Source organism: Adiantum capillus-veneris, chromosome 9 (genome assembly GCF_014529385.1).
Source record: "Adiantum capillus-veneris isolate H3 chromosome 9, ASM1452938v2, whole genome shotgun sequence".
In the NCBI taxonomy this organism is placed as follows: Eukaryota; Viridiplantae; Streptophyta; class Polypodiopsida; order Polypodiales; family Pteridaceae; genus Adiantum; species Adiantum capillus-veneris.
The window spans coordinates 57,466,770-57,477,865 of NC_140939.1; positions in this window are offsets into that span (position 1 = coordinate 57,466,770).

Here is an 11,096-nt window from a genome sequence, read left to right on the forward strand (position 1 = left end):
TTGTAGGTGTATTTTATCTAGCTTTTCTAGCTTGTCAACCTGCTTTGATAGCTCGTGGACTATCCACTCTAAGTTCTTGGCTACTTGAAGTGTAGGAATCAATAATTCCATGGGTGGTATGGCAATAATCCCAAACACCATATGAAAAGGTGTTGTTTCGAGTATCATTTTGTAAGAAACTCGATACACCCAAAAGAGCTGAATGTACCTTTTGTCCCAGTCTTCTTTTGATTCACTCATAATCTTTATGAGCACCATGCCTAGCATCTTGTTTGTTCTCTTTACTTGTCCATTAGCTTGAGGGTGACATGGTGTTGATTTGTAATGAATTACCATGAAATAATCCAACAAAAATTCAATCACTTCATTCAAGAAGTCAGTCCCTCTGTTCCTCACTATTTTGATCGGTATGCCATATCTTGTAAATACATTTTTATACAAGAATTGTGTTGTCATTTTTACATAATTTTTCTCTACTGCTTTAGCTTCAACCATTTGATTAGATAGTTCATACAATGTTATATTGACAATATGTTCAATATACGGGTGGTGCAATATGTCTAACAAAGGCTATGCCCCACTTGGCAAAATATCTTGTCTCCATCATAGGTCGTACAAGCATTTTGTCTCTTTGCATATGTGCTTTAGTTCATTGAAATTTGTCACATCTCTTTGCATATACTTCAACATCCATGAACAAGGTCGGCCACCAAATTCCAACAACATTTCATGGTTTTATCTGCAAAAACTGTCAGCATGCTTGTCTAGCATGATCTTGCTCAAGAATTAGAATGTATTCGTCTTTTATGGGGTGCATATTTGCAATTGATTGTCTTTACCTCTTTTGTAGAGGTGATCCTTAATCAATGCGTAACTCTCATCGTTAGCCTGAATTGATTTAATTCTTGATCTACTCGACCCTTCTAGTAAGGTTCCTTTGGTCAGGTAATCCATGATGTAAGAGCTCCACTTAGGTGCAACTGCAACTCTGCACATTGTTGCAATATGTTCTACAAGTGACCAAGCAACACAAATCGTGCATGAACCAATGTAGTTCTCATGAACACTTCTCTCCATTTTTGCCAATATACACCCAATCTCATTAACCTTTAAGATATTTACGCTTTTCCATTGTGCATTTCCATTGTTTGCATATGAGCTTGGCTCAAGTACACGTTTCTCTCTGTTGGCTCTATACATAGCCTCAATATTTTGTCATCTCCTTGCTTGTATAGCCTTCCAGCTATTAGCATTAGTGTCCATGTTTGGTCAATGATTGATGGCTACCTCTCAATCTGTAGTGAACCAATGATGAGGAAAGGTATGACATGTTCACTCCACATTGGCACTATCTCAATGTTGAATATATAAGAGTCTAACAGGTCATCATCAACTCCCTTGGGTGCTTCTCCATGAGTCAATCTTGACAAATAGTCAGGACTTTGTTGTGTTGTTCCTTTTTTTACTACTATGATGAAATCAAACTCAAGAAATATAATAAACCTTCGAACAACACGTCTTGTATTGCAAGGTTTGACCAAGTATAATAGTGCTTTGATGATCCACAACGAACACAAACTTGTTCGCGAGAAGGTAGTGTCTGGACTTTTTATAGCATAGACCATTCATAACCCTTCTCTCTCCGTGGTTGTATAATTCTTCTCAACACTATTAAGCTGCCTACTGGATTAACATATGGAAAAATCCACGTTGTTCTCTTCAGGTTGCACTAAAATTTATCCTTTTGTGTAAGTTGATGCATCAATGTAGGCATGGAAGACCTTCGTCCAATCAAGAGCCTTCAAAATTGGAGCAAAAATGAATCTATGCTTCAATAATTGGAATGCTTCTTCACATTCATTGATCCACTCAAATTTTGTGATGAGAGCATAGAGAGATTTGGAAAGATTGTGTACATATAGATGAATCATCTATAGTAGCCACAACAGCCCATGAAAGCTTGTATTTTCCTAACTTCTGCAGGGTCACATTTCTCTGGGTTCAAGCAAATGCGATTGGTTCTACACTTTTGAAAGATCTTGTTCATATGTGGTATGTGTTTGTTTCTTAAAAGAGAACGCACGCATAAGTACTCCATGTAAATATCTAAGAATTTTCTTATATACTCTTTAAAAGCATGACTCATCAGCCTTTGAAATGTGTCCAGTGCATTGGTCAAACCAAATAGCATCACTCGATAAGCAATTTTTCCCTTGTCTTACCATTGATAGCCGTTTTTCGGCTATTCAAAATTGTCATAGTGAGCTACCTCACCCTACCAAATTCACCCAAACACTATGGCTATCCCTACCATTTCACTGTATATAGGCGTGTGTAAGTTAGGGGACTTTTCCCATATTTTATTAAAAACCCTCAATTAGCTAGTCACTGGGTTAGTTGAGCCAAAAAAATAAAAAAAATAAAAAAGGTATATTATGGCCTTTTTGTGTGTAAATATTTCATTATATATATGGCCTAAATATAGGGATTTTTATAATTATTTTGATATTTTATTTAAATATTTATACCTAGGTGTGTGTTTTATTAAACTTATGTATGCCTTCTTTCATCCTCTTGCACCATAAGTGTATTTTTTGCCAATGTGTACATACTCTAACCTCATATTTTTCTTTTATACAAATCACCCCCACATTTTCACCCTCACCCTCGCGAAAACAAAAAAATGATTTCTACTTTCTTAGTCATGTTTATTATATTATTTTCATTTACTTGCATACCTTTTCCTCTTTCACCCAAAATAATACAAAGAGGGACCATATCATATGATTCCAATATCTTTCCATATCCATAATTCCTTCATATTTTTTTATTTTTATTTTTACTCATTATTCTAACACCATGTGCTCATTGAGCTAAGATCCATGAATAGTCCATACACTAGTCCCACCATGTATATATTGCGTTATTCACCAATAATCCTCCTCCATGCATGTGTAAAGGGAAACTTGGATGCTTTGTATTATGATATGACAAAGGAGGGGCTCACTCTTGGATACATTGTACAAATTCAACAAACGAGGGGGCCACTAAAAGACTTTTGCAGGCATAAAAAACAGGCTTTTTGGTGAGAATTTTGACACCTATCTCCACTCGAAATTTGAAGACGTAATCAACATAGAAAACGTAGCCCACAATCTGAATAATCACCTCAAATGTTTTCAGGATTTTTGGAGCTACCAGCGGTGAGATAGGATTTTTTGAGTGGACCCCAGTCTGCCCACTTTTCTCACAAAGTAACCCATAGTCTTCTCTCACCTCCTTTCCCACTTCCACATGCATACACTCATTCCTCTCCATCCCTCACTGAAACTTGCAACTTTCATGGCTTACTTCATCTTCTTCACCATTTTCATCTCTCCTTACTCCATAGCTCAAAAGATTATCATCTCTACACACATATAGCTCAATTTCTCTCTCTAGAATCAAATTCATATTACCATAACCTCTTCATCCTTTCATAAAAAGAGAAAAAATCAGCAAATAACTAAGATCAAGCCTTGCAAAAGGAGGAGTTTGATCATAGAGAAATCAACTTCCCCATGGTCACAAGAATTGCACCGACAAAGTTCTACAACCGCTTCATTCACTGGAGGAGAAGGTGGAAAATTTCATTTACATCTTGTGGTTTCCACCAAATTGTGTATATTCTTATCCTTCTCTTACTTTTTATCATTGTATAAATCATATAATGCACCTTGAGTGCATATGCCATGTAATTTTACCCCATCCTACTAACTTCAAACTAATAACACTAACTGCTAACCCTTTTTTTTGTAAATTGCACCCACTTTACTCTACCGTAGAGTAGGCAACCTCACACAAAAAATCACTCACCTCTCTAGGATCTTCTCTATTTCACCTCAATAATTCTCGCCTCTTGAGCCGACATCCATGTGACTCAAGAGAGAAGATAGGGCTCTCCTCACCTATACATAGAGCCCTTCTCCCTTTGTAAATGGTAGGATCCCTACACTATTTCTCACTACTTTGAGCGTGCCATTCACCATCTTAGTTTTAGGGAGTGAGATTGAGTTCTCTATGCACCATTACATGTGGTGTATAGGAAAGCTTCTTTGAGCTAGTTGTAACATTGCAAGGGAGTGAGTGATTCATAACTTCCAATCAAAGTTGTATCTACTCTTGTGCATCAATTTAATCAATAATTTGGGTGCAAATCGCGGGTCAAAACTCTCTTGAGTCTCTCCAATTCACGCTTGGCAACCTCATCTCGTTTGGTTTAAGGTGACGCATTTTCATTTTGAGATTCTTTTGTAGTATCTGCTTGTATGTGACTCAAGAGCTCTTGTGTTTGTTTTTGTTGCTTAGGAAAACATTATAAGAGGGTTGTATGGTGAGAGGTCTCCCATAACCCTAAGATAATGTGTAGATTGCAACATCATCAAACTTAATCGTGTCTCTTGACTCTCCTCCAAGTTGTTCATACACCCACGTCAATCATTAAAATTGAAGCTAAATTCTTGCACAAAGATCTCTCTCTCTTTTGTGTGTGTGTGTGTGTGTGTGTGTGTTTGGTGTGTGTATTTGTTGCATTTAAATTAGTGGTAGTGTACCCTTCCTTCTCGCTTGTATTGCTAAGGGATTCTCCTCTTTTGCGTCCTAGTTCGCTCTCTAACTAAGTGGTGCCTTTATCTTGTTTGGGTTTGGCTGTGGGTTGGTTGTTGTGTTGTGCTTGTGGTTGCCCCAGCCCCAGTTGAGCAGCACGGGATCCTTGAGGGGTGTTTAGAGGTCGCGTCTCTTCTCGCTCGCCCTGGACCACCTAGCCCAACTAGCCGAGTGACTAGCTAATTTAGGGTTTTTAAAGAAAATATGGGAAAAGTCCCCTAGCTCACACACGCCTATGTACAGTGAAATGGTAGGGATAGCCATAGTGTTTGGGTGAATTTTGTAGGGTGAGGTAGCTTACTATGGCAATTATGGAAAGCCAAAAAACGGCTATCATTAGCCCCCCCCTTAGATAATGGTACATTCATGTACCATTTATCCGATCATACAACATGTAGATTGTGTAACGTCTGTCTTTGTCTGCTCTCATCTTTGAAGAACCTTTGTTCTATGATTAAAAAACCTTGTGTGATATGAAAGGTTCTCAGAGCCAATAGCAGGATGTAATGAAGTAACGGAGTAAACCTCCTCCATTGAGAAAGTTTCCATAAGCACCCCCCAGGATCAAAGATCTTGAAATATCTTTCCCAAAGAGAGATGTATGGTATGGAATCACTTACTGATTTCAGTTGAAGAAACTTGTAGATTCTATTGCTGTCCATCATTGCATCTATCACTATGAATGTGATATAAAAGATTGGTTGCTCTTCCTCTTGTGTAAAGTTGATGTATTTGCTACGATCTTCAAGAGCTTGTATGAGCGAATTCCTGAACTGTAGCTCATAAAATTCATTCAACGTGGGTAGGCTCACCAAGCCAACAATTATATGGCCTTCATGATTTAGGAAAGCTTGATCCATGCTTCCAACTGCTGTTGGAAGGTATTGCAAATAGTTTACCACATAAGTAGATAATAGACGAAGGTTTCTATTGATTCCAACACATTGGAAGAGAATAGATTTTGGTACTGATTGATGGAATATCCACATGTAGCAATCAACAAGTTTTTCATCTATGATGAAGACCAGAAGCATCACAATGTGCGACCTCCATACACCAAAGAACCAAGTGAAGAAGATTTGGAAACATCCGTTTATCACTAAGTATTCATGTCCTCTTCCACTTAAGAAGGTATGGTGTCCCCGATGAAAGGTATATGTGAAGAGAGGAGAAGTTGACCTTGAAGAGGTGAAACCCAATGTGAAGATGATTGGGGCTTCAAAAGCTTGGATTTTCTTGCTAAGAGATTGTCCCATGAATGAAGAGCCACCCACTAAAACGCCATTGGAGAGAATGATACCCTTCTGATAGTTTCCTTTTATGATTTATATTTTACTACTCTCCCATGTTCTTCATCCCCTTCTAAGCCCCCCCTTTAGCAAGGTTGCAACTCCTCACATTGTACCACCTCAAAGGTTGACGGATTACTATTTGATTTTGTGAAAACTTTGGCTTCTTGCATGATAGGTTCCTCCATGCTTAACATACATGGGTCATACCAATGCTTTTCAACATCCTCAAACACTTCTTGAAGATTATCCTCACATGGATTAAACTCACACTCTTCTACCTTGTTTCGGAGTTGGCATTCCATGTACACAATCATTTATTTATGATCAATGTGGTCTATGATCTCCCCACCTATGATTTCTTCTTCTTCTTCACTCTCTTCTTTTAGACATGATACACTCTCAGAACATTCCGTAAGATCAAGGTTACCTTCAAGGTCTTCATTCTCCATAGAGTCATGTTGCACAAATGATTCGTCTGCTCGGACTAGAAATTGATCCTCCGCCAAAAGGTTGGATGTATCCATTATTGAATCATCAATGCCATTTGAGATATCTTGTGTCGATTTTTGCATGCTTGTGATAAAGGTAGAAGAAAGAGATTCCACATATGAATCTTGGCCACACACTTTAGCACTTGAATAATCAATTTGCATGTAAGTAACTTCTTCAACATTTGTCGGAGTAGAAGGAGACAAGTATGGCAAAGGAGATGACTCCTTGATAGAAACACTTTCATGATGGTTGGTTCTTCCAGCATGATGGAAACCATTTTTGATGTAGAAGTACTTGTGAAACTTCCTTCGGGCAATAGTGACCGCTTCTTCAAAGGTAGAGGGTCCACTACAAGTAACCTTAGTCTTTAGGAAAGGAGACAAACCCGAAATAAATTGATCCATTTTTACATAATCTGGAAATGTAGAACTAAATCCACATCCTTCCCATTGACGAAAAAGAATACCCTCATAAGCATAGTAGTCTTCACCATGTTGTTGAAGTCTCCCTAGTGAAGCCCATGCTTTCTCCGTTGTTGGAACTTTAGAGAATCTGGCCTTCAAAGCTTTGGAAATTTGGGTATATCCATATTCAATCTGAGAAGACATACTCCAAAACCATTGCTCAGCGTTGCCTCTAAGGCATAGCAATAGAAAATCCCCTTTTTCAATGTCATCCCTTTTACCAAGGATATGACAAATCATTCTAAAATCAGCAAGAAAATCATCAACATCTTCTTCTGGATTTCCGAAGAAGATTGGGATATCATCAAAGGTATAGCGTGTCATAGTCTCTCAATGCTAGAACCACACAAAGATTAGTTCCACACAATCATCATCTAACTACACAAAGTTTTGAAAGGTCTTTCAGCATGAATTCTAGATTCTTATGTGAAAATGTTTTTTTCCTTTCTTATGTTATGCATAATCCGAGCCATATTCTAGATCAATTTTTGTTTCCTTGAAATTAAACTCGGTCATACATGTTTTCATGATTCATATAATCTACTTGATTATGCTGAAATTCAAGCATTCATGCAATACAACAACAATAAGCACACAATCGGTCCTCCGTGGGGGCACCAAAATTGAAGCGGTCCGGGGCGGGCAACAAGAGAGGCGACCTCTAAACACCCCTCAAGGCTCCCGTGCTGCTCAATTGGGGCTGGGGCAACCACAAGCACAACAAAACAACAAACCCACATCCAATCCCCACAAGATAGGGGCACCACCTAGTTATGGTATGCGAACTAGGACGCAAGAGAGATTTTGGTACAACCAAGAAGATGCACCACACAACACACACAAGAAACCTCACACCAAGACAAACACAAAATGGACCAGAGAGAGGTAGAGCAAAGGGAAGAGAGAGAGAAAAGGATCTTGCGTAATACCTTATTTGTGACTTGCAAATGGAGATGGTTCGTTATGATGCTATCGTAGAACTTGTACAAAACTCACTCAATGCTTAGTGATTGCTAAACATTGTCAAAACACACACACACACTGTCTTAGGGTGTGGGAGACCTCTCACCACAATAACCTATTACAATGGACAAAAAACTGGCAATGAAAAACACACTAAAACACTTTCTAAAATCAAGATCAACCGATAAAAACCCAAAATACACAAGTCACCTTGAATTCACCAAACCGTATTGCACAAATGAAAGGACGAAGATTTGAACGTCGAATCATGCCTTTGATGCACCAAAACTCAATTTATTGATGATGGAGCATATACAATAGTGGTTTTGAGATTTGTGGAACTCACGCTCTCTCACTTGCAATGTGTAGCTTGAAGGCTTCTCTCACACCAAGAGTGAAGCTCACAAGTGGTTGCTACACCTAAGTCTCTCCTCACGCATAGAGTGTTGGGGTGCTATGTGAGATGTTGGAGGTTGTTTTACAAGAAGGAGAGGGGCCTATTTATAGGTTGGAGACCCCTCATTAAGATTATTGGAAATCCTAATTTACAAGCTAACAAATCAGGATTATGATTTTTTTGAATATCAAAACATTGTGGGCCTTCGTTGTCTGCTTGAGTCATGGGTGTGGGCTCAAAAGAGAGAATTATTGATAGTAGATAAGGTGAAAGTAAGTAAGGAGGGAGAGAGAGAGAGAGAGAGAGAGTTACTATACACATGTCTTGAGGTGAGGTGTCTTTTATGGTTAGGTCAATGGCTATTTTGTGTTAGTATATTAGTGGTTAGTGTTAGTAATCACTAGAAAGTTAATGCTACATTTACAATGGGTAGAATGAGGTGTATGGTTGAATGAAGTGAGGAAATCCTTGTGATGGTGAAGCTTGAAGAAGTTTTGGATTTACTTGTGTAGGTTCTCAAAATGACTATCGATCTTCTTCTTCGTCTTCTCTTCTTTACGCCACCGCCGCCAAGATTGATCACCGTGATGAAAATGGTAATTACGTTGATGAGATCTCTTGATTTGCAGAGGTTAAGCATGGTACACATGCTGAATGTATGTATTTATATAAGGAGTAAGATGGAATTGTACTTCGGAGATAATAGAGAGAGGCATAGACATGGTGTATGTATATGGAGAGCTCATATGAGAGCTATGGAAGTAAGTGGGGAGGTTAATGGTGAAGAAGGTGAGAGAAACCATTGAAGGTGCAGGTTTGAGTGAGGGATTTAGAGGGATGTGTGTGTGTGTGTGTAGAAGTGTGGAAAGAGGTGAGAGAAGACTATGGGCTACTTGTGAGAAAAGTGGGCAGACTGGGGTCCACTTAAAAAATCATATCTCACCGTTGGTAGCTCCAAAAATCATGAAAAACTTTGAGGTGATTATTCAGAGAGTGGGCTACATTTTATCTTTTGACCACCGCTCCAAATTCGGAGTGGAGATGGATATTAAAAATCCCACCAAAAGACCTAATTTTTCTTCACAAAAAGTCTTCACTGGTCCCCTCCTTTGTTGAATTTGTACAATGCATCCAAGAGTGAGCCCCTCCTTTTTCATATCATAATACAAAGCATCCAAGTTGCCTTTGACACATGCATAGAGGAGGATTATTGGTGAATAAAGAAATATATACATGGTGGGACTAGTGTATGGACTATTCATGGACTTTAGCTCAATGAGCACATGGTGTTAGAATAATGAGTAAAAATAATAATAAAAATATGGAGGAGTTATGGATATGGAAAGATATTGGAATCATATGATATGGTCCCTCTTTGAATTATTTTGGGTGAAAGAGGAAAATGTATGCAAGTAAATAATATAATAAACGTGACCAATGAGTAGAAATCAATTTTTTGTTTTCACGAGGGTGAGGGTGAAAATGTGGGAGTGATTTGTATAAAGGAAAAATATGAGGTTAGAGTATGTACATATTGGCAAAAAATGTACTTATGGTGCAAGAGGATGAAAGAAGGTAAATTTAATAAAACACACACCTAGGTATAAATATTTAAATAAATATCAAAATAATTATAAAAATCTCTATATTTAGGCCACATATATAATGAAATATTTACACACAAATGGGCCATAATATTTATTATTATTTATTATTTTTTTATTTTTTTACTCAACTAGCCCAGTGACTAGCTAATTTACGGTTTTTAAAGAAAATATGGGAAAAGTCCCCTAACTCACACACGCCTATGTACAATGAAATGGTAGGGATAGCCATAGTGTTTGGGTGAATTTGGTAGGGTGAGGTAGCTTACTATGGAAATTATGGAAAGCCAAAAAATGGCTATCAATGTCTTTGGGCTGTATGGGTGAGAAATGTTGCTAACCCTGGTGATGGTACAGTGTTCCTAAAGAAGGAGAGGTTCATAGCTAGCTGACCTTAAGGTAAAAGTTGAGGCAGGTGCACCTGCTACCTTTGATGCAGCTGAAACTAGGGCTGTTGAGAAATATAGGAAACTCAAGTGCTTAGGGGGGGAGGTTCCAATAGAAGGTCTTATACCCAAACGTAAGTCACAAGCATCAACATCTAGGGAGCTTCCTGAGGTAACGGCGGAAGTGATCGATAAGTTAAATGAATCTTTAAGCAGCCTGTCAATCCACCTTGCACAAGCTGTAGGTCCAAAGGGACAAGCAAAGAAGTCTGAAGAGCGAGATTCACGACCTAGGAGAGTCTTGCAATGTTGGAATTGCGGTGAGTCTGGACATAGGATGTATAATTGTCCTTGGCCCCGTGGGGAGCCAGGGAGACCTAACTTGAATTACCCAGTGATGAATGCAGGTGAAGGAACTGGTCAACAACCAAGGCTTCTACAAAGGCAAAATGGACCAAGACCACCTCCACAAGGGGTAGAAGGAGTTCCACCTTTGCCAGACCCAAATGTGCATGTGGTAGAGGTGACAAATTCAAGAGAGGTTGACATGGAAGCAAATGGCATTAAGCGTGGCCGAGGGAAAGGTAAGGAGAAAGAAGGAGTTACATCACAAAGTGAGTATGGACGAGAAAAGAAGGCAAAGGAGACCAAGGAAGCTAAGAGGACTCGACGTCGTATCAATCTCCAAGACTTCCCTCTTGGACATGGTATGGCTCCATACAACTTGTTGGAAGACATGAGAGGTAAGCGTCTTGATATCTCATGGCCTCAATTTCTTGCATTATGCCCACAAGTTAGGAGGGATTTAACAAAGGCAGTTAGCACTAGGAGAAAGGTAAAAGAGAGTGTGCCTG